The sequence below is a fragment of the Colias eurytheme genome, chromosome 32 (assembly GCF_061535395.1).
Source record: "Colias eurytheme isolate Ceu_HAF_F1 chromosome 32, ilColEury1 Martin Lab GWU primary, whole genome shotgun sequence".
Taxonomy (NCBI): Eukaryota; Metazoa; Arthropoda; class Insecta; order Lepidoptera; family Pieridae; genus Colias; species Colias eurytheme.
In genome coordinates this window covers 709,209-737,206 of record NC_143011.1, presented here as the reverse complement: position 1 = coordinate 737,206, position 27,998 = coordinate 709,209, and the positions used below count along the sequence as shown (strand labels likewise).

At 33.9% G+C, this 27,998-nt stretch overlaps 2 long non-coding RNA genes across 3 annotated transcripts; one reads left to right on the top strand and one right to left on the bottom strand.

Moving 5' to 3' along the window:
• Positions 1-34: 34 nt before the first annotated feature.
• Positions 35-27,957, bottom strand: LOC149895094 (uncharacterized). 2 transcript variants are annotated; one of them, XR_016458528.1, is made up of 4 exons: positions 27,942-27,957; positions 27,570-27,674; positions 838-1,688; positions 35-439 (listed from the first exon to the last, which is right to left on the bottom strand). It is a non-coding gene; the product is annotated as an uncharacterized LOC149895094 (long non-coding RNA). The 2 variants fall into 2 exon arrangements; XR_016458527.1 differs by having other exon boundaries at positions 35-435.
• On the top strand, positions 16,610-22,783 carry LOC149895095 (uncharacterized). The gene is made up of 2 exons (XR_016458495.1): positions 16,610-16,983; positions 17,066-22,783. It is a non-coding gene; the product is annotated as an uncharacterized LOC149895095 (long non-coding RNA).
• Positions 27,958-27,998: the final 41 nt, after the last annotated feature.

Genomic DNA, 27,998 nt, shown 5'->3' with positions numbered 1-27,998 from the left:
AATTATTTTTGAATTGCGAATAAAACAACAATAATTGAAACTAAAATGGTTTTATTAACATAACTATATTATTCAACTAATGGTAACAGTAATACATTTTTTCATACAACTTAAATAAAATCTATACATAAAAAAAAACGTAGGAAAATACACTTGAATATTTTTTGGGTGCGATTTACAAAATAATAATCGAAGCAAAAAATATGCTACCCCGGGCTAGACGTAAACAGTAGTGCATGGATAAACTTAAAATTTTGAATAAATATTATAAAAACAGGTCGGATCAACATATTAAAGGCTAAACATATAATATAACATCTTGCTAAGACCAATAGGAGCGTAACAATGCGGATAAAGCCACGGAGCACGATGGTGGTCTGTTTCGTGCTTTCACGTGTTTCTTCTTAGTGACGCTGCTTTGAGCACCTGGCGCGTCTGGCTGAAATTGTTTAAAATATGAATACATATTTTTGTTATCCTTTTTCACATGCATGAGTATGAGTATCAATCAAAAATCAAGAATAGTCCATAATAAAGATTAGATTGAAATTCAATTTATGAATAGATATATATATGAATTCTTGAAAGTCACAACTTTGGTTTTTAACAGCGATGTTTATTATAAAACTTATTGTTTGTGACGTGAGTTTTATAGTTAGAAATTAAAGATTTTAATGTATTTTACAACAAATATAGTTAATAGTATAAATTTATAAAAAAATATATTTTGTTCTAATAGTAACAGAGGTTGCATTGAGGAAACTATTTTTGATCAATACTTTATGTAGTTTGATCGTTTCATAAACAAAAATTAGGCCAAAAATATAATTAACATACTTAACTGGTGATTCCATTTTGTACTGATACAAAGCCTGTTTTATATATGTACAATATTTTGACTTCAATTATTCCTTTTATTGGTTGTGTCATTCCTCCTCCTGATGAAACTGTCTTTATGTTATAGAGTAATTTATGGCATTTCTGAAAAAAAAATCCACATTTAATGAAAACCTTCAATTTGTCAAAACTAAATCAAATAATTGGGACCACCACATTGCAGGCAGCTTTCAAATAAAAAAAAGAATTCTCAAAATCGGTTTTCTCAGTGAAAAATTATGATGTAACAACGCGAAAAAGAGAATAAGTCCAATTTCGAAGTCGATTAAAATGTAAATTTAATCATGATGTGTTATTTATTACATTTATGCAGTTTAAATGTTTCACAAACAGGAATTAGGTCAATAAATATATTATGTACTTAACTTGATATTTTTTCTCATCAAAACTTTATATGTAATGTAAAATATTTTGCCCTCAAGTCCTTTTATTGGTAAAATAAGTAGTATCTTTCTTCCTATGGATGAAACTGGTCTTTTATATTTTCCTATTTCTACTGGGAATCAATTGTGGCGTTTCTGAAAAAAAAAACATTTATAAAATATTTGATTATCCTCATTTTTTATCACTGGCAATAATTTTAAACGTTTTAATACACTTTTTTTTAAATTTATTGAGAGTTTTGCATCCATACTTTTGTTATCTAAACTTAATCAAGATATTATGTTTTTTTAATGCTCCTTTTTAGACAAACAGGGAATTATGCCAAACAAATATAATATACTTAACTTGTGATTTAATGTTGTCATATTAAACCTATTATTTTGTGTTGTTTGTCCGTCTTCTGCGATCTGGAAAATATGAAATATATAAGTTGTATCATAAATTTAGAAAGATAATAAGAAGATTATAAAAGATAATATAAACCTATGACAAATATCCGCAAAAAGGAACACTGTTTTCAATTTTTTTGACTGGCAGCGAGGTGTTTCACATCATACTGAGCAAATTATATCTGAAACTTTCTGTATTAATGCAAAACTACCACCTCCTCCTTTATCCAGGCTTGGGACTGGCTGCGATGAGGTAGAATAAAATAATCTCATAAAATTTATTCTATTCACCCTCAAACACAGGCGGAGTTACCTAACTACCGTCTAAATACTCGATATACACTAATTACTACTATTATACTTAACTATAAAAGAAATAAAAATTGTAAAGTGTGTATATGATTGACACGTGTTTAAGTAAAGCGTTATGCGTGTAATAAAATAAAATTAAATAAATATAACCATGATTCTATCAAAAATACATACTTAGGTATACACGTAAATAAAATGTATGAATAAAATATCTACATTCTACATCAATAATTTACACGATCTAAATTAATTTACTCTAGTTTACTCTAGTCTATATACCTATAAACTAAACTTAATTGATTTTATGTACACAAAAATATAGTTTGTGTTGTGCATGTAAGTTTATGTTAAAAAACAAAATTGATTGATCTACATAGAAAATTGAAGCATAGCGAGACAAAATATTTAAATATTACTGTAAAATGCGCTCAGCGAATGTAAAAGTACGATATTAGAAGTAATGATGTAGCGCGTTGTACTGTAAATATACGTCGGACGTGATGCAATTTATAAAAATGAAATGATAGCCCTTCGAATATAGAATAACGATGGATCATGAAAGACGATAGCGGGCGCTTTTAGTCCAACGGAAGGAATGGATCCGCGGACGGTACCGGGTCGGTGTCGGGCGGAGCTGCGCGCGAGCGGCCTCGCTCGGCGGCGAGACGTGGCCGGGCCGGCGCGCGCCGCGGCGGGCGCAGGAGCGGCTCTGTCGCAGAGGTGAGTGCGGTGCCCTAAGTCGCTTTGCATTGGCGCTGCGGCGCGCCTGCAGTGATGGCGGTGGCTAGATGTAGACAGTGTCGAAACAATAGAATATTACGATTGATAATGCGGGGCGTTTCTCTCAAGTTATATGTATTAATATTTATATTACATCTCATATTATAATATGTCATAATTGTGCTAACCTAACCAAAATATTTGCGTATTTGAAAAAAAAAAATGGACAGATCACGGATACACAAAATAAAAACAATTTTATGTTCCTATAAATAATTGTTATTTATTTTAAGTATCAAATTTGATAAATGTTTTTATTTTTTTATTTTTATTAAGAATTTCCAACAAAGAAAACATAATTTATAAACTCTTAATAGTTAATACTAAAATAGCTTATCGTATAATAACAATATATGTTTCTTTACTTATAGGAAATTACAACAATCGTATATTTAAACGGATAACAATATCATGTTAGTTTAATGAAAAAATGAAATACAATTTCTGATGCAGGAAATACAAACAAACAAATAATAATTTACCAAAGTAGATCCAAAACAAATTTGCAATAATATCGTTTTTACTAATATTACTAATTACTAATTAAAAAACTAATGCTGACTACTATTATTTGTAAATAGTATGGTGCTTATCGACATGTTTCATTGAAATGTTTATTAAGAATACGCTTGAATACCGCAAGTGAATTGTGAAATATATCAATTTCACGCGACTTTGCTGCAACAACGTTGTACTCATGGGTAAGTCTAACTATTGGGGAATGCTTTCATAAGTTTGTTCGAAATGGAGGAGTTCTGAGTATAGCGCAGGGATATCGAGGGATCCTGGCGGGGACATTAATACATATTCTGCCCAATAATTCAGAAGAATCAATACAATTATTAATTATTTTATATAACAAAAATATATCTAACATTGTACGTCGAGATTTTAAGCTCAACATCTTGAAGTTATTGAGTCTGTCCAGATAACTTGTGCAGGTTTTACCAATTCCAGTTCTGAATGCTAGACAACGGACCAGTAATTTTTGTAAACGCTCGATCCGAATTATATGCGTTTGATAAGATGGGTTCCAGACTGTACAACAATACTCCAGACGACTACGAACGAAGTTGTTGTAAAGTACAAGCGCTGTTTTAGGATCCTTGAATTCTTTGGAGCACCATAGGATGAAGCCAAGCGATCGATATGATGCAGCCAATATGTTGTAGTAGTGAGATGTAAAACGTAATTGTTGAGTGAATGTTATCACTATCATGTAAACAAAATTTAAATGGACATGTTTATTAATATTATTTTATTAATATACCGTGAAATATTCACAAAACGAAAGATGTCGTTTACTTTAAAAGTCAAAGCAGTATCATGAAAGGTCGGGAACCTTCAGATGCTGGGAAATGTTACCCAGGCATTTTTTTTTCTCTTTTTCATATAAATCGCATTTTACTTTTCCAAAAAGCTGGTACATCTCAGTAAAATGAGCATTCTTTCGATTTCTTTTGCTGCAAAGATTTCGTAGTGGGATTATGTTGTAGGCAATAAAAAGACAAAAAAAGCAAAACAGAATATTGTTCATTGACTATTAAATAAAAATAATCATACTTTTACATTTAAGTTGTGCTTTAAATTCAGTGATTTAACTTTATTTATGGTTATTTCCGAGATACCAAATTAGGCTTATTTTTCCGAAATTAACCGAATAGAAATAATATTTATTAACTATCAAATTATGTGGTAATATAAAATGTGCTAACCCTAAGCTTCTTTTGATGCTGAGCAATGTTGTAAAATATAGATCGCTACATTATTAGGTAATTTTGCCCATCATTGTAACTTTTGTTTAAAACAACCTTCAGTGGTAGTTATAATATTTCAAACGTTATTTAATGACATATTATGAGTAAAAGAAGCCTGTGTTTTCGCCATCATGCACAAACTATCAACTTGAATTTTCACCATTTTTTTTTCCCGCGAAATGACACATGATATTCAATGAGTTACAACAAGTCGCTGATTTAAATTAGCGACACACACAATAGGCAGTGTTGACAGACAAATTAACCAACTATTTTACACCAAATACTTTGAATGTTGCCAAAGTATGAAGGTATTTTTGCAATTTAAAAATTGACTTATGAATTGATCTTCGGGCAAAGATATCCTTGGTAAAAAAATCACAATAAGACACTATGCATTTTCGAAGTAATTATGATATTGATTAATTGTTTTTGATAATGTAGTTTTTTTTTTGCGTTGGAAAATATTCAAGAATATGGTTATCATACTAACAAAAGATGTTTTCAACTCTTAGAGTATTTCATACATTTTACATTGTCTTAATAAAATATTGTAAATAACAAAAACTTATAGGTGATACGTAAACATAAATGTTCTACTTATGTATCTAATAATAAAAACCGGCCAAGTGCGAGTCGGGCTCGCGCACAAAGGGTTCCGTAGCAGCAAATATAATAAATTACAGTTAAATCAACCTATCTCAAAAACTATAAGAGATACTTTGATCAAACCAAAAATCGTTGAAAGAGTTAATTAGCATGCATCACCTCTATTTTTTTTAGAATTTTATACCCCGTAGTTATAAAAATAGAGGGGGGGGGACATACTTTTTACGACTTTGAGAGCTGATATCTCAAAAACCGTTCACTTTAAGAAAAATGTTTTTTAGAAAACTTTATATCATTTTAAAAGACCTTTCCATTGATACCCCACACGGGTATGTACATCGAAAAAAAAAATTTCATCCCTCAGTTACATGTATGGGGGGCCCCACCCCCAATTCTTTTTTTTACTATTTAGTGTCATATTTTTGTAGCGGTTCATACAACACATATTCCCATCAAATTTCATCACTGTAGTACTTATAGTTTCCGAGTAAATCGGCTGTGACAGACGGACAGACGGACAGACGGACAGACGGACATGACGAAACTATAAGGGTTCCGTTTTTGCCATTTTGGCTACGGAACCCTAAAAACTAAAATTATATTTTATAGATATATTATATGCATGTGAAAAAAGCAATTGATTGTACTTAGTTAGTATAACAATTCTTCAGTTCTCGATAGGTTTGGAGTTTGTACGATAACCGTACTTACTACATAGTCACTTTAATTATTTTAAGCAAGCAAGCAATGAAATGTTTCAATTTACAAAATAAATAACCAGTCGACCAGCTGTATTCCAACATTAGGTACATTAAGATAAAATGTATTTTACATAATGATAGTATGTACTTTATATACAATGAGTTCTTAATATTACAGGTTAACGTTGACTTTTTTTTAAATTACACATAGTATAAACTATAACGTATTAAGAAGAATTTAGAGAAGATATAAAGAAGAGAAAGAAGAATAGGCACAGTGGTGTAATTAAATAACACGAAACGAAAAGGGCGAGTTACATAAGAAGGTATAGCGAAAAAATAGAAGAGTTGCCTGATACTTTAATTCAATAAAGTTTCTCTCGAAGAAGAGAAGGCAGAGTAAAAGTAAGGAAGAAAGTTTTTATTTTTGCAATACGAATTACAATATTATAACTTTAATTTATTTTAAAATAACTGTTGACAACGTAACGTGTATGTAAATATTTTTTTTTTTCATAAGTACATAATAATCGACAACCAACATTTGTTTTAAACTTTAGTTCCATTTAAAACGAGATGAAAGAATAAATTTATACGAATACATTTTTTTATAATAAATTATAAAATAAATCTTGATCTTGCTTGATTGAGGTGATTCAAAATACTGGAATTACTAAATAAACGCTATTCACATATATATCGAACTATTCCACCATACTTCAATACTGAATACAGTCAAGTATTTTTATGTAGGTAAATTAAAATTCATTAACTCCACTCGCTTGCAGGATCCGTGCGATCAACCCCACCGGGTGAGACCCTTTTGGGAAGCCCAGCGAGTGCGATCAGCAACCGGATAGAATTCATGTTCTTGTTTGGATGTCGTTTCAGAAAATATTATCATACAAATCAATCATAAAAGCATAGCCTTCAGTGTTGTATTTGATGTCGTTAATATTAGGATTTTAGTTTCATGTTCGTTCGGTTATAATTTGCACTTCAGTTTAGTTCCAAAACTTTGTGACCTCACATACGACGGCAACTGGATCATAATGCCATTTTTTTTAATTACATATATTATATTTACCGTGAACTTTCACTGTGATAGTCAATTTTCTTTGGCTTTTATCAAGGATTTTGTCCACTTACGACGTTTCCTTTGGTGAACAGAAAATTTCTTTTGTCAGCTTCGAGACATTTTTGGAGTGAGAAAAAGTCATCATGTCACTCATGTTTGTTTGGCTATTGCGTCTGACCAATGTTTTCATTGCTTTCTATAATAGTAAAATGGCTATGACTGTTTATTATAATAGTAAAATGGCTATTTTAATTAGATAACGTATGTAATTCCAGTATTTGTTTCTTGTTTCGTTGATGCGGCAAATATATTCTTGATGTTCTATCATTATTATTTTTTCGTTTTTTTTTTTTGTTATTTTTTTTTTTGTTCTTTTTAGTGTTTTTTTTTTGTCTTTTTTTGTATATTTCTTTTTTTCTGATATTTTTTTTTTGTTTTTGTTTTTTTTTGTATATTTCTTTTTTCTGATATTTTTTTGGTAGCTATTAAACAATTTGCCGTTTTAAATAGAATAATTAAAAATACATTTTAATTTATGAAAATTAAAGGCATACGAAATAATCTAAGAAGTAAAAATTCCACCCTTTATATTATTTACGTTAGTAAACAACGCTTGAATTTATTCGATGTGATGAATAACCATATTCTTGTTACAATATTTTTTACATAAAATACTCGTAAATGCATATGCATGCTTTGCGCAGGTGTGATTATTATAATATATAATCTGTAATCAAAGTTTCAATTTATGAGGATTCGGGTATAATTTACAATTTAAGTACTGAAAATGTTGTATATTATTATACCCAATCATAAGCTTTGCTTTGAATAGAAAAGAGGAGACAAGATGTACCTCTTATGTTTTATGGTGCTGAGTTTATATTTCGATACTTATAATAAAATAATGTTGATGATTGTTCCTTTATCTCCTCAAGAAGCATAGGGCTTCAGTATATAGTTCATTCAGTAGATAAATAATAAATTAATACTAATAAAATATTCATAGATAAATTAATATAGTGGTTGGGTACTGAAAATGTGATGATTGGCGTACAGGGGGTCATCAGCTTTGCTTTGAACAACACTTCAAGCAAAGAGAGACAAGATGTGCAACCAATGCTTTATGGTATCGAGTGTATTTTGATAAATAATAAATTAATACTAAAAAAATATTCATAGGTAAATTAATATAGTGGTTGGGTACTGAAAATGTGATGATTGGCGTACAATGGGTCATCAGCTTTGCTTTGAAGAACACTTCAAGCAAAGAGAGACGAGATGTGCTACCAATGCTTTATGGCATCGAGTTTGTATTTTGATAAATAATAATACGAATAAAATATTCATAGATAAATTAATAAAGTGATTGGGTACTGAAAATGTGATGATTGGCGTACAATGGGTCATCAGCTTTGCTTTGAAGAACACTTCAAGCAAAGAGAGACAAGATGTGCTACCAATGCTTTATGGTATCGAGTGTATTTTGATAAATAATAAATTAATACTAAAAAAATATTCATAGGTAAATTAATATAGTGGTTGGGTACTGAAAATGTGATGATTGGCGTACAATGGGTCATCAGCTTTGCTTTGAAGAACACTTCAAGCAAAGAGAGACGAGATGTGCTACCAATGCTTTATGGCATCGAGTTTGTATTTTGATAAATAATAATACGAATAAAATATTCATAGATAAATTAATAAAGTGATTGGGTACTGAAAATGTGATGATTGGCGTACAATGGGTCATCAGCTTTGCTTTGAAGAACACTTCAAGCAAAGAGAGACAAGATGTGCTACCAATGCTTTATGGTATCGAGTGTATTTTGATAAATAATAAATTAATACTAAAAAAATATTCATAGGTAAATTAATATAGTGGTTGGGTACTGAAAATGTGATGATTGGCGTACAATGGGTCATCAGCTTTGCTTTGAAGAACACTTCAAGCAAAGAGAGACAAGATGTGCTACCAATGCTTAATGGTATCGAGTTTGTATTTTGATAAATAATAAATTAATACTATAAAAAAATATTCATAGGTAAATTAATATAGTGGTTGGGTACTGAAAATGTGATGATTGGCGTACAATGGGTCATCAGCTTTGCTTTGAAGAACACTTCAAGCAAAGAGAGACGAGATGTGATACCAATGCTTTATGGTATCGAGTTTGTATTTTGATAAATAATAAATTAATACTAAAAAAATATTCATAGGTAAATTAATATAGTGGTTGGGTACTGAAAATGTGATGATTGGCGTACAATGGGTCATCAGCTTTGCTTTGAAGAACACTTCAAGCAAAGAGAGACGAGATGTGCTACCAATGCTTTATGGCATCGAGTTTTATTTTGATAAATAATAAATTAATACTAAAAAAATATTCATAGGTAAATTAATATAGTGGTTGGGTACTGAAAATGTGATGATTGGCGTACAATGGGTCATCAGCTTTGCTTTGAAGAACACTTCAAGCAAAGAGAGACGAGATGTGCTACCAATGCTTTATGGCATCGAGTTTGTATTTTGATAAATAATAATACGAATAAAATATTCATAGATAAATTAATAAAGTGATTGGGTACTGAAAATGTGATGATTGGCGTACAATGGGTCATCAGCTTTGCTTTGAAGAACACTTCATGCAAATTTTTAAATTGTTAAAATACCTTCATACTTTGGCAACATTCAAAGTATTTGGTGTAAAATAGTTGGTTAATTTGTCTGTCAACACTGCCTATTGTGTGTGTCGCTAATTTAAATCAGCAACTTGTTGTAACTCATTGAATATCATGTGTCATTTCGCGGGAAAAAAAAAATGGTGAAAATTCAAGTTGATAGTTTGTGCATGATGGCGAAAACACAGGTTTCTTTTACTCATAATATGTCATTAAATAACGTTTGAAATATTATAACTACCACTGAAGGTTGTTTTAAACAAAAGTTACAATGATGGGCAAAATTACCTAATAATGTAGCGATCTATATTTTACAACATTGCTCAGCATCAAAAGAAGCTTAGGGTTAGCACATTTTATATTACCACATAATTTGATAGTTAATAAATATTATTTCTATTCGGTTAATTTCGGAAAAATAAGCCTAATTTGGTATCTCGGAAATAACCATAAATAAAGTTAAATCACTGAATTTAAAGCACAACTTAAATGTAAAAGTATGATTATTTTTATTTAATAGTCAATGAACAATATTCTGTTTTGCTTTTTTTGTCTTTTTATTGCCTACAACATAATCCCACTACGAAATCTTTGCAGCAAAAGAAATCGAAAGAATGCTCATTTTACTGAGATGTACCAGCTTTTTGGAAAAGTAAAATGCGATTTATATGAAAAGGAAAAAAAAATGCCTGGGTAACATTTCCCAGCATCTGAAGGTTCCCGACCTTTCATGATACTGCTTTGACTTTTAAAGTAAACGACATCTTTCGTTTTGTGAATATTTCTCGGTATATTAATAAAATAATATTAATAATCATATGCATTTAAATTTTGTTTACATGATAGTGATAACATTCACTCAACATTTATCAAATTTGATACTTAGAATAAATAACAATTATTTATAGGAACATAAAATTGTTTTTATTTTGTGTATCCGTGATCTGTCCATTTTTTTTCAAATACGCAAATATTTTGGTTAGGTTAGCACAATTATGACATATTATATGAGATGTAATATAATAAATATTAATACATACAACTTGAGAGAAACGCCCCGCATTATCAATCGTAATATTCTATTGTTTCGACACTGTCTACATCTAGTCACCGCCATCACTGCAGGCGCGACGCAGCGCCAATGCAAAGCGACTTAGGGCACCGCACTCACCTCTGCGACAGAGTCGCTCCTGCGCCTCCCACGGCCGGCCGCCAGCTCCGGAACTCACGACCTACCGCCTTGCAGAGGACTCTCGACACGCATTTCCACCTGTCACCGAGCCGATAAGGTCCATTCAAATCCATTTAAATTCCTATGAACCAAGCAGCTGCTATGACTTTACATATCCATTATAACATTATTATATATAAGAAAAGTTCAGTCAATTTTATAAATTACTGTCACCGCCACTGACATATAAATACTCGACAATGCGCATACAACCTTAAAACCAATAACAAACTTATACATTCGCTCTCGCATTTTACTTTAATACAAATAATTTGTTACACAGTGTTTCAACTTTAACGTAGAATCAATTCGTTTTTTAATGTTAGCGTCGTGATGATAAGAGTTCATAAAAAAATACGCACAATGTAAACGTTGGCAACATGATTTGATTTTAATAATTGATTTCTGATATAGAACGGAGGTGAACAATTTCATTCCAGGAAGCCGAGTGTGTAATGCTTGCAAGTGTAACTCGTCAATCTACCAAGCAAAGTGAATAGTGTAATGCATGGTGGGAAATCCCTAAAGTAACTGTGGAATGACGACGTTATTTACGTAAGGTTTACCGTTAATTAATTTTTCCCTATGTACAAGAAGCATTAAATCGTTCCTATCCCGTACGCGACCTAATGCCACGTACAACTGTCCGTGACTAAATACGTCCGATCTTAAATCTATGCCGACCCTATTAATAGTTTGACCTTGACTCTTATGAATGGTCATTGCATAACACACCTGAAGGGGAAATTGCAATCGACACATTTCTATTGGACTATTATGATCAATGGGGGCTTTAAACATGATTCGCGGTATAAAAAACAATTCGGCTATTCCCGGTTTGCGAACTGTTATTAATCGAGGTGAAGTCGCTACGATTATAACTTTTGTACCATTAACTAAATGATCTGAAAAACTAAGGTTACGAATTATTATACAAATACATCCTACTTTTAAAGTGAGATCGTGTTCTGGTATACCTTTAGGGTGCATACTATTCAACACGTCTACGCCTAAATACAATTCGTCAGTGTCATCCGTAGCCGTTTTATCTACTGAATAGAAATGTAAAAGGTCGCCTGGCAAACGGTCTAATACAGTCCTATTTATTTCTCTAATATTTGAATTGTGAGTGGAAAGAATGGCCCTACCTATACAAACTTCTGGCTCGTTTTCTAAAAGGAAATCCGAAAAAACAAAATTAATTAACTCATTTAAATCAGTAGTAAATGATAAAAGTGAAAGGTCTATTAAATTTTGACAAGATCTACCGACCTTTACCGAATGTAAAGGCAAATTATTTGAACCTATTTGAAGCAAAAAATCGGAAAAAACACTGTCTTCACTACACCTCTGAGGTGTAGTTAGTGAAAACGTCTTTAAACTCTGCCATAAGGGCGATGATTTTACTGACGCATTAAATATATCTGAATGACACTTGGCGTTGGTAACTACGGGTGGAATCTGACGAAAATCTCCAGCAAAAATGATAACCTTTCCCCCAAAACTTTTATTAGACTTTGTCAAGTCTTGCAAAGACCTATCTAACAAATGAATGAGGTACTTGTGTACCATCGGCGCTTCGTCGTAAATAATTAAATCGGAGTGTAGTATGAGTTCAGCTCTCTGGGTTCCGTTTGTTACATACCAATAGCCTAAATCGTCAATAGCGCTTAACGGATACTTAAACATACTGTGCGCAGTCATACCGCCGTCATAGTTCTGCGCGGCAATACCTGAACTCGCTGTGCATAAAACTACACCGTTGAGTACGCCCCTCACGTACGCTGCTATCGTATTTAATAGCAACGTTTTACCAGTGCCTGCCGGACCGTCTATATAAATAGCACTTTCGTTACTATTGCGAAAACCGTGATCAGTGAGCAAATTTTGCACATATTCGAACACTTGCCGCTGGTCATGAGACAGCTTGGGCGTCCAAACATCCACAAATTCGCGTAACCCGTCTGCATCGTGTAGAGCCTTCTCACGACCTAGTTCGGTGGTGTCATCGTGCGCGTCAGGCAAACCTTGCTCTAACAAACACGAACCATGTTTTCGCAATAGACGGTCAATTTGAACCAAGGCCTGGGTGTACGCTCTATCCGGATCGTTATTTACGCGGTTAAGTATATCTTCAGCTAGCTCATTTTTAAATTTTTCCCACAGTGTCGCTACTGCTACCCCGTTAACAGCCAATAATACGAAAAAGTTACGCAGGCGTGGTCCGGTCAAAAAACATGAAGCTTCCTGCATAGCTATCTCGTATTCGGCTTCATCGTTGGCGATACCAACGGCTTTAGCGGCCTCCTGGAATGTGTTACAATTTGGACCACCCAAGTTATAAAGATCCCTGTAACTACGGCAGGGGTGTAAAGCTAACAGTAATCTTAAATAAAATTGTTCACCTCTGTTGGGCGCGACCCAAAATAAACGCGTCACTATTTCTCCCCTCTGTCTTTTCGTCAAAAATTTGCCGTTGGTCATATTATAAATGGTTGTATTTTTTGTTGAGGGGCGGCTGGAATGAACGATATACCTCTCGTAAAAATCTAAATATGTTAAACTATCGAATTCTTCACCGAGGGGACGATTAAAATACGTGATGAGATCCGAATTTGAATTTTGAACAGCACGCGATTCATTTCCCGCCTTAAAAAAAATAGACTGATGATTTTCTAAATGAACATCTAACATCTTTACAGTGGGCTCACGTCCCGTAACGTCAAACTCAAAAACTCTCCAAGCAGCCTCACCAGAACCGATGTATCGTTTTGTGACGTACTGTTCTATTTCGTTATTTTTTAGTTCTTCCGGAACAATGGCGACTCGAGCCTCGTCTGGACCTTTAGTCATATATTTAAAGAGATATTTAATGACTGTTCGAGTGGACACTGATTCTAAATTTAAATGGCAATCATATCTAAGAAGAAGTGCAGCGTTGTATGGTACTATCCACAAATCACTAATTTCTACATCCCTCCCTCTGTATTTAATGGTGGCTGTATTCTTACTATTACGCTTTAAGTTAATAAACCCTTTATCATTACAATATGTGACCTCTGTCTCTGGTTTTGGGAAATAGCTTGTACATTTTTTTTTTTCACTATCCCAACATTTTAAATCTGTCCTATGCGGCGGACCGCATGGACCATGTACCATGTAATCTAAAACAGCTTTTCTTAATTTTCCATCAACTTCTGAAGCGTCAGGAATATCTGCTCTAATAAATTTATCCACATCAGTACCGTGAACGGGGCCACCACCCTCGACTGCAAAACAGATATGAGCGTGTGGTAATCCCCGTTTTTGGAACTCTATTACATATAAAATATAAACAATTTTACCAAACCAAACCCCTGTGCGAAGATCCCTCAAAAGTTGTTGTAATTTAATGTTAAAAACTCTAGCACAAATTGAAGGCGTATTATGATGACCTGTTGTTGAATTTTGTATTTCAGGCCATTTGGGATTGCAAGTTAAAGTTAAAAGAAAAGATGGCAATCCTAATCTGTTAACTACTGCCATAGCATCCATATACTTTTGCTTCATATATCTAGGCCCCCCCGTGTAACTACTTGGCAAATAAACTCTACCAGGCACAACCCCACCCTCCCCTCGAATAGTCTCATCTACACTGATCTGCTGTAAAACTGACTCTACTTCTCTTAATGGAGCGGAACGGAGAGCATTATCCGTGTTACCTTTTTGGATGTTGTACAGGTAACGAAGTCTTTCTTCTAAAATCCTACATTGCATATCAACTAACCACTCTTCGGACAAACGATTAAAATCGTTGAAACGGGATTCGCTCAGAAGGAGACATCTAACATATTTGTTTTGGGTTAGTTTTGCTCCATTATTGTCCGTTTTGTTAGGAAACCATCCAGGGTTACCGTGCGGATACAATAATGGATATTGAAAAGTTTCATATAAGGGGTGCATTATATCTACTGTGTGAGGCTTTTTGTCACCAATTTTCCAGATTGCAATGGCGCGCGGTATGTAGCGCTCCTGCTCATTGCTTATAATGGCAGCAATCTCGTTGCCCAACGGCATATCACCGAGAATGTTACCATGTGTGCGTCGTGTGGTGTGCTCAAAAATGAGGTGTGCGTGGTCGGATGGTTCTTGGCTCAGCCGCTTGAAGCACTCTATATAAGGGTTGTGATTATGCAAGAAATTTGTAATCGATCGAATGACAGTTAAATCTAAATTTAAATTTGTAGCGAGGCTCTCTCGCTCACTGTTATCATAGATGTAAAGTCCAGCCGGGTTAGTAGTTTCTGAGTACGCAAGATCGAAAACTCTGTGATAAACCCTCCCTTGAATTTTTAAAAATGATACCCCCGTTGTTGGATGTTGAAATCCGTGTGAAACACCTAACGCACTAAAAGCAAATAAATTATTATAAGCCCTAGGTTTATTCAAAAAAGTTGGAAAGCTATAAAATGGTTCATTTAAAGGCGGGAAATTTTGAACGTTATAAGCGCCAGCCCCACAGCACCACTTGATACGATTCTTTTCCTCAAAGAACAATCTAGCATTACAGTGCCTACATAAAAACGCCTCCCTATCTAACAATGAAATATTCTTAAAACTATACAATTTGACGACAGTTAAGCCGTCGCCACTCTTTGTACCTATTAAATTGTTGGAATCCCGTAATTCCACGTCCAGATTTCGATTTACTTGATTGTACCTATCTACTGCTTGCCTATTAACCTCTGGATTACTCTGACTATACTTTTGAACGGCTTGTCTATTCACTTCTGGATTACTTTGATTATACTTTTGAACGGCTTGCCTATTAACCTCTGGGTTACTTTGACGATACTTTTGAACGGCTTGCCTATTAACTTCTGGATTACTCTGACTATATTTTTGAACGGCTCGCCTATTAACTTCTGGATTACTTTGACTAAACTTTTGACTGGCCTGCCTATGGATCTCAGGATGTTTCTTATTATATTTTGTGACCGCTTTTAGATGAGAATCTGCGTCTATAGATCGCCTACCTGGTCGTCCCCTTTTACGTCCTACTTCTACTGAACTTACTGATGAACTATCCGAATCTACGTTTATATTGTTTTGTTTGTGTGCTTTAGATTTATTATATTTAGCCGGTCTACCGCGTTTCCTACCTACATTACTAACGTCGGGTAATTTTGTGATGCAGACAACGGGTGTGAGTGTTGTTAATTTAGGGTCGCGAATATTTTTAAGTAAAACTTTTGGTTTTAAGGAATTTAATTTAGGGTCATATTTTGGGGGTATACCTTTATTAACTAAAACTATCGGTTTTAAATTAGATAATTTAGGGTCGTCAATATTAACTAATTGGTCGTCTACACTAACTAATTGATTAATAAGATCTACACTATGAAACTGATTTAAAATAATTTTATGAATTTGATATTGACTACCAAACGACGGATTCCAAAACAAAAATTTTGCAAGAGTATCTAAATTGTTGCATTGAAAAAGACGAGCGGCTCCTACAGAATGCGAGTTATGGACGTATTTATTATTTGCGTCTACTTTATGGCTATTAAAGATAAAGTATTTATTATTTGACCTCCAAAACGATATTGTATTATTAGCGCCGGTGAAGAGGTAGCTATGTGTGGAGTCATTGTGTGAAGTGTTAAATATTTTATTTTGCAGGATTAATTTTAATTGTAAAGTGTAAGTGGCTATGTCGCTGTCACATGTGGGAAACAGCCCGTTGTCGATCCAACTATCGTTGTCTGCCATTGGTTTAATTTTAGCCAAATAGGTCCCTACACGTATGTTCAAGAACTCTGAAGTTAGCAGCGTACCTACGTCGTTCAGCGGTGTGGCGGCAACACCGGTGGGACTCGGGCCTAACTTCACGTTAATGAAAAACGAATGTGCTTAATCATGGAACCTCGCGTCATTCTCTTTTCTTGTAACCTTGTAACTAACAGCACAAAATGTAATCGTTATAATTAAAATCATATTTTTTTTATTCTCGTTTTCATTTTAATAACCTTTAAAGTAAAGTAATAAAGGAAGAATCAACCTCAATATCAAACATGGTCCATTCGGAGCCGAATCATTAATTTGAAGCATCATCATCATCACCACATGCACATGGCGAGGAGTCGCAAGAGGATTATGCTGGATTGCCGTCGAGTCGCATCCGGTCAGGTTACGATACCCATCCTTCTTCTCTCCATCTCCTGTGCGTTTTAATTTGCGTTAATATCGTTATTTTCACGTTTCAGTTATCCGTGCACGTGTTGAGCAGCGCGGCGCTGTGCTGATGCTTAACGGGAATTTGTAAGTACTCTTGTTTTCTATAATCTGCCAAAATGAGTGACTGTGAAGATACAATCGGTGGTAATTCTAAATCTCCTCGTTTAGGTATTTGTAAAAGTATAAATATGCAGCTCGCTGACTTAAAGAGACAGCGTGGCACGTTAAAAGGCAGGCTAACATTGTTTGAAAGATATATTTCTAAACTAGACAAATCAGAATTAAATTTCAATAGCAAAACTGAATTAGAATTACGAATAGAGTCCGCTTGTACACTTTTTCAAAGTTACAATGAAATTCAGAGTAAAATTGAACAATTAGTTGAAGATTCGGATATAGCAGCTCAATTAGAATACCGAGAATTGTTTGAACAGCAGTATTTTTCTATTATGGCTAACGCGAAGTGCTTGGTAAATCCTAACAGTAGTGAAAAAACACAATCTATTTGTCATCAGGTTTGTAATAATTCTATGTCTATTAAATTGCCAGTTATAAAGCTACCTGTCTTTGAGGGTGCTTATGATCAGTGGTTGGAGTATAGGAATTCATATCTCACCATGATACACAGTCGTGATGATCTTAATGATATACAGAAATTTCATTATTTAAAATCTTCCCTCAGTGGTTCTGCTTCTCATGTTATTAGTGCATTAGAGTTCACGGCTGAAAACTACTCACACGCATGGGATTTATTAGAAAATAGGTTTCATAATAATCGATTATTAGTACAAAATCATGTCAAGGCACTCTTTAATGTTCAGGCACTACAAAGCGAATCGTTTGTTCACATTAGAAGGTTAATAGATTCAACATTACGTAATTTACGTGCATTAAAATCATTAAACGAACCCACCGATTCTTGGGACACTTTGGTTGTCTATTTAATTGTGTCCAAGCTCGATCAGTCCACAGAGCGTGAGTGGGAGACGCATAAAGGTACTTTATTGTCAAAAAATGAATCAAGAAACATTAAATTAGGCGATCTATTAGAGTTTCTTGGAAACCGAGCTGATATGTTAGAAATGATAAAAACGAATAATGTGCGCGGTGTTTCTTCTAATAAACATAACAATAATAATTATATTAACTCGAATAACAATCATAAATATTTTAGTAAGCCTAAAAACTTGTCGCAACCTCTCACACATACACATGTAGTTAATTCATCTCGTAACAAATCTAAATTCGATATCAATGTAAAAGAACGTGTTTGTGTTGACTGCGGCGGTGAACATTATTTGTATTCATGTCCGAAATTCTTAAACAGGCCTGTGCAGGAGAGACATGTTCTTGTAAAAAATAAAAACCTTTGTCGTAATTGTATTCGCACTGATAGCCATTTAGCAAACGATTGTTCATATGGTCCATGCAAATTATGCAAAAGGAACCATAATACACTACTTCATACTACTTATCTTAGTTCTAGTGAAGAATTAAGTATTCCCGCGTCTATACCTAGTTCGCATAAATCAGCTGATACGGGAGTGCATTCCGAGCGTATAAATGTACTCACGTGCAATGCCGCTGCCGCTATACAACCCGTGTTGCTTTCGACAGCGCTCATTGACGTTTCTGACTCGAGTGATAATTATCACACAGTTAAGGCGCTCCTTGACAACGGAAGTCAGAATTGTTTTATTACAGAATCGTTGTGTAATCGTTTACAAATACCAATAATACAGTCCACTATACATATTTCAGGTGTTGGGCAAAGCGTATCAAAATGTTCTCACACCTGTAAAGTAAATATTCGTTCTAAAGTTAATCATTTTAATATAAATATTCAATGCTTGGTTCTTCCTCGTATTACATCAAAGTTACCTTCGTTATCAATTAAATCTCAAAGGTTTCAAATACCTAAACACATTTCACTCGCGGACCCTACGTTTAGTGTGCCGTCGGATATCGATATCCTTATAGGAGCGGATGTATTTTGGGATTTATTAAATAGTGATAAGATTAAACTTATTAATGGTCCTTATCTATATGATTCAAAATTAGGATGGATAATTTCTGGGCCTATTTATAATAGTCATTCGTTTAAGACTGAAAGAGTTCAGTGTAACTTAGTTCAGATAAATACTCAACTGAAAAAATTTTGGGAGTTAGAAGAATTGACTGACTTATCTTCTCCCATGCCTAAAGATGATCGTTATTGTGAAACGTTATTTAAAGAGACTACAAAACGTGACAAACACGGTAGATTCTCTGTTCGCATTCCTCTAAAGGACTCACCTGAGTTATTAGGTGATTCGTACACTATGGCTAAAAATCGTTTTTTATCACTCGAAAGAAAGTTGGATCGTTTACCTAATTATAAAACACTTTATAGCGATTTTATTAAAGAATATGAAACACTTGGTCATATGACTCTAATTGAAACAAAGAATATTCCAGATTTATTAAGTAAACCACATTATATATTACCTCATCACGGTGTCTATCGTGAGGATAGTTTAACTACAAAATTACGTGTTGTGTTCGACGCGAGCGCGAATACATCAAACAACAAATCGTTAAATAATATACAGTATACAGGACCTCCATTACAAAATGATATATTCTCAATTTTACTTAGATTTCGTCAATATAAATACGTTGCCTGCGCAGATATTCAAAAAATGTACAGACAGATTTTAATTCAATCGGATCAACGTAATTTACAGCTGATATTGTGGAGGAATAATCGAAACCTACCTTTACAGTTATATATGTTAAATACAGTGACGTATGGAACGGCGTCAGCACCGTTTCTCAGTATGCGTTGTTTAAAACAATTGGCTTTAGACTGTAATGATGAATTAGTTGCAAGAACAATTAACGAGGATTTTTTCGTTGACGATTTAATTACGGGGAGTAATGACCTTAAATCTTTAATGGAATTGTGTAATAAAATATCCAAGTTGTTGAAACAGGGTTGTTTTCCGCTGCATAAATGGACATTTAATTGCGACGTATCTCCTGAAATGTATAAAGACCTAAACATTGATGTAAATCATTCATCCAAAACGTTAGGTTTAGGCTGGTGTACACAAAAGGATGAATTTTATTTTACAACTAAATTTACAAATCATGACTCGATAGTTACGAAGCGTGTCATATTATCCACCATTGCACAAATATATGATCCATTAGGTTTATTAACGCCCGTAGTAATTAAAGCTAAGTCATTGTTACAAAAATTGTGGCTACAAAAATTGGATTGGGACGACGAAGTTCCCGAAACCATTGCAATTGCATGGCATAAGTTTCTGTGTGATTTGCAACATTTACATACTATTAGACTACCTCGTTGTGTTATTGATGATAATAGTTACAAGGAGCTTCATATATTTACTGACGCTTCTCAAGATGCCTACGGTGCGTGCGCGTACGTTAGGTTGTGTAATAATAACGGTGATTTACCAGTTTCAGTGCATTTATTATGTGCAAAAAGTAAATTAGCACCGATAAAGATAGTAAGTGTTCCGAGACTCGAACTGTGCGGGGCTTTGGTAGGTGCTAGATTATATATTAAAATAAAACAATCCCTCCGTTTAAATTTCGATAAAATATATTTTTGGACTGACTCAACTATTGTGCAAGGCTGGTTGAGTATGTCGCCGCATTTACTTAAAACCTTCGTTCAAAATCGCGTTGCACAAATAAATGAATTAACATGTGATACAATTTGGCGACATGTTAAGGGAACCGAAAACCCTGCGGATATTATAACTCGCGGCACGACGTTAGACACGCTGAAGTATGATAGTAATCATAATTGGTGGTGTGGCCCTGCCTTCTTACGCGATATAAGTAGTAAGTGGCCAGACAATAGTAACATCTTTATTTCGCCATATAGTGAGTTGCCTGAAATTAAACATAACACTGTTCATTTACATTCTACTCAATTATTTTCAATATTTGATTTTGAACGTTATTCGTCATTTATTCGTTTGCAAAGGATTTGTGCATATTTATTGCGATTCATTGATAATGTCAGAGTACCTATTGTCAATGGCAAGGTCAATGGCATTCGTGTGCGACAAACCGGTTCCTTATCTGTAGATGAGTTACAGCGATCACTTGATACATTAACACGGTTTGCTCAACAAGAATCATTTAGTGAACAATATTATAGATTAAAAAATAAGTTATCATTAAATAATAGTAAAAATATTAAAAATAAATTGATATATAACAAAATAGCCGGTTTAAATATTTTTCTAGATGAATCAAATATTATTCGTGTCGGTGGTAGGTTATCTAACGCGAATGAATTTGATTATAATAAAAAACATCCCGTATTGCTTAGTGGGAAGCATCGCTTTTCAAGATTATTATGTGAATATGAACATAAACGATTGCTTCATGCTGGTCCTCAGCTTCTAGTATATTCCATGCGTGAAAGGTGGTGGATTTTGAGGGCTCGCGATTTAGCTAAACAAGTTGTTCATAATTGTATCGTATGCAAACGCATGAAAGGCAGGACATTGACCCCTCTCATGGGCAACTTACCTTCGGAAAGATTAGAACAAAATTTTCCTTTTATGAATTGTGGAGTTGATTATGCCGGGCCCCTGCTCATTTTGGACCGAAAGGGCAGGGGTGCAAAATTAATAAAATCATACATTTGTTTATTCGTTTGTTTTAGTACAAGGGCTATACATTTAGAACTGGTAGGTAGCTTGAGTACACATGATTATATTCTAGCATTAAATCGGTTCATAGCACGGCGTGGAAAGCCTTATCAAATCTTTTCAGACAATGGAAAAAATTTCGTTGGTGCTGAAAAGGAATTATCAGTAATTTTTAATAATGGTAGTGATATTTCTGATTTTCTTAGTCATAATCAAATTCGTTTAACATTTATACCACCGTACAGTCCTCATTTTGGCGGGTTGTGGGAAGCAGGAGTCAAGTCCTGTAGGCATCATTTGCGGCGGGTGCTGGGCAATGCTAGGTTAACACGTGAAGAGTTTGAAACGGTATTAACGCAAATTGAAGCCGTCCTGAACTCTCGCCCTCTGTCTCCTCTGTCCTCAGATCCTCATGACTTTCTCCCACTTTCTCCAGCCCATTTCCTGATCGGTCGACCACTAACTGCACCTATATGCGAAAACCTGACGATGATTAAGCCTACGCGATTGGGACGCTATGACCATGTGGAGCAACTTCGACAACATTTTTGGCAGCGTTGGTCGAAAGAATACATTTCAGAGCTCCAACAGCGAATTAAATGGAAAACTAACAATGAGGACCTCAAAGAGAATAGCTTAGTTCTGATCAAGGAGGATAATGTTCCTCCTTTGAAATGGAAACTGGGTCGAGTGATGCACGTCTTCCCGGGGACTGATGGGATTTCCCGAGTGGCTGAAATACGGACAGCGCACGGCATCATACGCCGATCGTTTGCAAAGATTTGCCCGTTATAACCCTCATGATCCAGCTTCACTGACGAGTGCTTCATGTTGGAAGCCTTTCCTGAGTTCTTCCAAGGCGGGCGGTATGTTCAAGAACTCTGAAGTTAGCAGCGTACCTACGTCGTTCAGCGGTGTGGCGGCAACACCGGTGGGACTCGGGCCTAACTTCACGTTAATGAAAAACGAATGTGCTTAATCATGGAACCTCGCGTCATTCTCTTTTCTTGTAACCTTGTAACTAACAGCACAAAATGTAATCGTTATAATTAAAATCATATTTTTTTTATTCTCGTTTTCATTTTAATAACCTTTAAAGTAAAGTAATAAAGGAAGAATCAACCTCAATATCAAACAACGTATATCAGAAGGCAATTCTTCTGGGTATAAATGAGGATGATTGTGCGCAACCCCAAGTGGTCTTATTTGAATATATAACATATCACCGAAGTCTAAAATAGTGTCTATATTTTCCTGAGAAAATACGGCTCTATTTAGAATAGAGGAATAAACAGCCGCGCATGTTGCCATCGCGACACATTGTGCGTTGTTACCCTTAAACCGGGAATCGGCTTGATGCGTTGACCCTTTAATAATAATTTGATCGATTAAAGTAATAATACAAATAAAATGATACTTTATCAGGTCAGAAGTAACATAATATTTATATAATGCCGCACAATTTATTTATAATTTGTTAAGCAAATTGAAATGTTCCAAACAAAGAATAATGCATTGTACCTATAATTATAAAATACAAATCCGTATGAAATATGTTAAAGAAAGTATCCCTAGTGAAATCACTACTTCATTTCTAAAATTTCGTAACACAAAAATATTAAGTCGATTAGAGATGGGTTCAGAATGAGATCCAAGATGAAAAAGGAGTCGAAACTACTCTAAAAAAATACTAAGCTCGCTACGAAATACGAATAGAAAATGTGGCGTCATTCTACCTTACCCCGCAATCTATATAAAAAATATTCGCAACGATCTATGTTTCAGTATAATATTATTCTCGTATAATCAAACATATCTAGAATTATTTATCATGTTAATTTTAATCCTATCAAAACTACGTACTTACGTAATATGATGGAATGTTATTATTTTATGGAAATAGTTTACATACTGTTATTGGCAATTATTAATTAATCATGTAGGTATACATATAACTTATATATTTGTAATATCAAATCAAAATTAATCTCATTACCTATCAAGTAAAATTCTAGACTCTAGTAGGTATATGATACAACTTAGTCGTCCTTCCGTCTCCTATGTAATTCTAAAACCTGGTTTATAAATCTCACTTTAATGTTGAAAGTAAGTACCTACCTACATCACTATCACTACATAGTATAAAACAAAGTCGCTTTCTCTGTCCCTATTTCCTTATGTCCCTTTGTATGCTTAAATCTTTGAAACTACGCAACGGATTTTGATGCGGTTTTTTTTAATAGGTAGATGATAAGAGTGATTCAAGAGGAAGGTTTATATGTATTATAACATCCATTAAAATAGTGGAGAAGTACTGTTATTTTTGAGGTTTCTAATATGATGTCACAAATAATTTTTTCAAACGCATTTTTTCCGCTTACATTGCAAACGCAGGCTGAACCCTACGAGTTTTATCAAAATAGTATACTAATTACTAAGTATTGTAAACATTGAAAAGGTCTATAGAAAAGTCCGTGATGGTTATATATAATATGTATATGTCTAACTCTTATGGATAACCCACAATAACTTTTTTCTGTCATTTACTTTTTACGACAAATAATGGTTAATTTTCGAAGCGATTTTAACTAATACAGCATTAATCCTTAACCAATTAAATACCTTGAATACATTGTTCATTTAATATAGATCTATATGGCCCTTTACACCGTATGATTTAAGTGAATATTTTCGAAAATATTACAGATTTAAAAATTGCGGGACATAGCGTTTGCGGCGGTACCGGCCGGCCGCCATTGCACCCGTGCGAAGCCTGGGTCGCTAGTTTTTTTTTTTTCTAATATAATAGTGTAAATTAACTTCGCTACATAATGTGAAGAATGTGAATAATTAATTGAAATTAAACCGAAAATATCAATACTTTATCTATACCCACAGATAAGTTAAAAATAAATAAATATAAAATAAAATACATATATAATATACCTACGTTCAATTACATACAAATTTTCAAAGCGTCTGGACCAATTTTAACTACTCACTGGCAGAAAGCTTTCATTGAAAAGAAAATAGGTAGGTATGTATCCTTATAACATACGTTAAAATACAGAACATTGATATACCTAACATATGTTTGAATGATCAGAGACAATTTCATGATTTATAATAATTAATATTTTTACTATATTTTAAGAATATTTACAATTTTAAATGAATTACCTAATATCTAATTTATTTTTATAATAAATATATCTATCACACAAAATGGCGACGACGCACAGTGGATCCAAATTCAAGTTTCATGGACCTAGGATTCAATATCGGTCTATCGCGCTGATTTTTTTTTTCAAGGCAGATAATTGAACACCGATCAACTTTTTCTTATGGTAAAAATCCCCTAGGCGTATAGTTTTTGAGAAAAAAAATTGTTGAGTTTTTTTTGTATGGAGAAAAATCTTTATTATTTTTTTTCTCGCGTTGCTTTAAATTACGAATGCTTAGATTTATATATTAAGTAAGTCCGGATGCTATAGTATCCAGAAAAAAATAAAATATCTGCATCGACTTGCAGCCCCGCGCAGGAATGATCGATAAAAATTTCAATTTTCCAATGCTCTTTTCTCTTGTATTACCTGCGTTTTGTTGCTCAATACTTGCTTATTCGTACTCCTTACATGACATTAATGAATATTGAGAACATTTCAGCCCACTAAATACGTTAAGTTATATTTTTATATCTTAAAAATTTTCAAAAACAGGCAATTATAAAATAAGTCACAGTACAACGTAACCCGTGCCTAGAAACCAATTAGGTAACGACAACAACCTATCTGGAATGCGGTGTTAGTCCCAGTTAGTTCCGAGTATATAAACAACCTCGTTAGTGCCCAATCGTTAACGATGTACAAGTACATAAACAACCTCGTTAGCTTTAACGAGGTTGTTTATATACTTGGAAAGATTAAGAGATGTTAAAACAGCCAAGGATTTGTCTTCAGGAATGTCTTGCTTCTTTTTAATTAACAAAAATTCTGATACACTTGGTAGTATCAGGGTATTTTTCCAAATGCTCTAAAATTTTCGCAAAAGCTGCTTTGCCGTGAGCTTTTAACTTTTCAGAAAAGCAATAAAAAAGTTCCTCTTCATTTTTTTCACTCATAGTAGAGTCGGATCGTCGTTTTTTTTTTGTTTATTGCTCAAATCTTGGAATGGAACTCTAGATATCTTTTCAGTGGATGTACTTGCTTCAGCAGTGGACGTTGATGGAACTGATTCAACTATAAAAGAAGAAAAGTTGGTCTGAGTTTCTGCATCTACATCCGCACAATCACCAAACAAAACATTTAAGTCCACCGAATCACAAGTAGGCCACTGGATGTCAGATTCCAACCACCTTTTATTGTTTTCCCGAGTCAGAAACGTCTTCAGAGATCGGCTTGACTTAGACCATTTTTTCGTTATAATGTGTATAACTACGAGAAAAATCTTTGTGTTTACTGACTTCTTCAGACAGTTCATATGGGATTTTTGAGATGATAATTTCAAACAAATGGTTGAAATTCTTCAAATCACCAAATTTCCTCATAATCAGGAACATATCCAAATTAGTACTCAAGCCAGCCATTGTATAGTATTCGTAAATGTCGGAAATATAATGGAGCTCAGTTTAATGTGCGGCTTATTTATATAAATTAAGAGTACTCAGGTACTAAGGGCATGCAGGATTAAATGCGACCGAGTACATAAACAACCTCGTTAAAGCTAACGAGGTTGTTTATGTACTTGGACCTCGTTAACGATTGGGCACTAACGAGGTTGTTTATATACTCGGAACTAACTGGGACTAACACCGCATTCCAGATAGGTTGTTGTCGTTACCTAATTGGTTTCTAGGCACGGGTTACGTTGTACTGTGACTTATTTTATAATTGCCTGTTTTTGAAAATTTTTAAGATATAAAAATATGACTTAACGTATTTAGTGGGCTGAAATGTTCTCAATATTCATTAATGTCATGTATGGAGTACGAATAAGCAAGTATTGAGCAACAAAACGCAGGTAATACAAGAGAAAAGAGCATAGGAAAATTGAAATTTTTATCGATCATTCCTGCGCGGGGCTGCAAGTCGATGCAGATATTTTATTTTTTTCTGGATACTATATCATCCGGACTTACTTAATATATGAATCTAAGCATTCGTAATTTAAAGCAACGCGAGAAAAAAAATAATAAAGATTTTTCTCCATACAAAAAAAACTCAACAATTTTTTTTCTCAAAAACTATACGCCTAGGGGATTTTTACCATAAGAAAAAGTTGATCGGTGTTCAATTATCTGTCTTGAAAAAAAAAAATCAGCGCGATAGACCGATATTGAATCCTAGGTCCATGAAACTTGAATTTGGAACCACTGTGCGACGCCGCCCGCGGCGCGTGGCGCGCCCGCTCGGCGCGCGCGTTTATTCGCGATTCCCGCGCATTTCGATTTAGTACAACTTAGTACCACAACAAATACTACGATTTAGTACAACAAATTAGGAAAAAAATATATTACCGACTTATTACCTACTACATTTATACATATTATTATATTTAAAATATTATCTTCTATTCTATTTTATGTTAAAGAAAATGACTTTATTCTGTAACCTATAAGGTACATAGACACACATGACAACAACGGTAATTACGTAGGTATTAAGATGTTAAACATTAGATATCAATTTTATAAAAAAAATCTTTTTTATTAAAAGTAGGTATCAACTTATTCAGAACATTTCAATTTGCACAAAAAAAAGATAAAAGTGATTGATTACCTACCTAACAGAGCCTTATGAAAATATAAGTAGGTATATTAATTGACTTTAAACCTAATAAATTGAATAAAGCTTACCGGTAGCGATGCACGCCATTGCCGGCGCCGCTGCGTTGCCGCCATTGTTGCTAGATGATGCTTGGAACATGTTGAGGCACGAAGTCACGTAGAATCTCGAAGTTACTAAAAACGATAAATGAATATTTAAAAAAACAAAGCATTAAATAACAGACATCACTTGTTTTATTAAACCATTGAAAAAAAAAACAAAAGAATAAATCGTCATGAACTGAAATGAAGTCTTTTTATATTTTATAATTACCTATATTAATATATTTAATTGTTAGTAAGAATAAGAAAAATGTATAAAGACAACAATCAAACTCAAATCATTATTCACTCCAAGTACATTATGAGACCAATAATTAAAATAGATGTAAATGGACTTACCCTGCGAACAGACGAAATGTTAATGGAAGAGAATTGGCGCGGGCGCGGGGCGTTTTA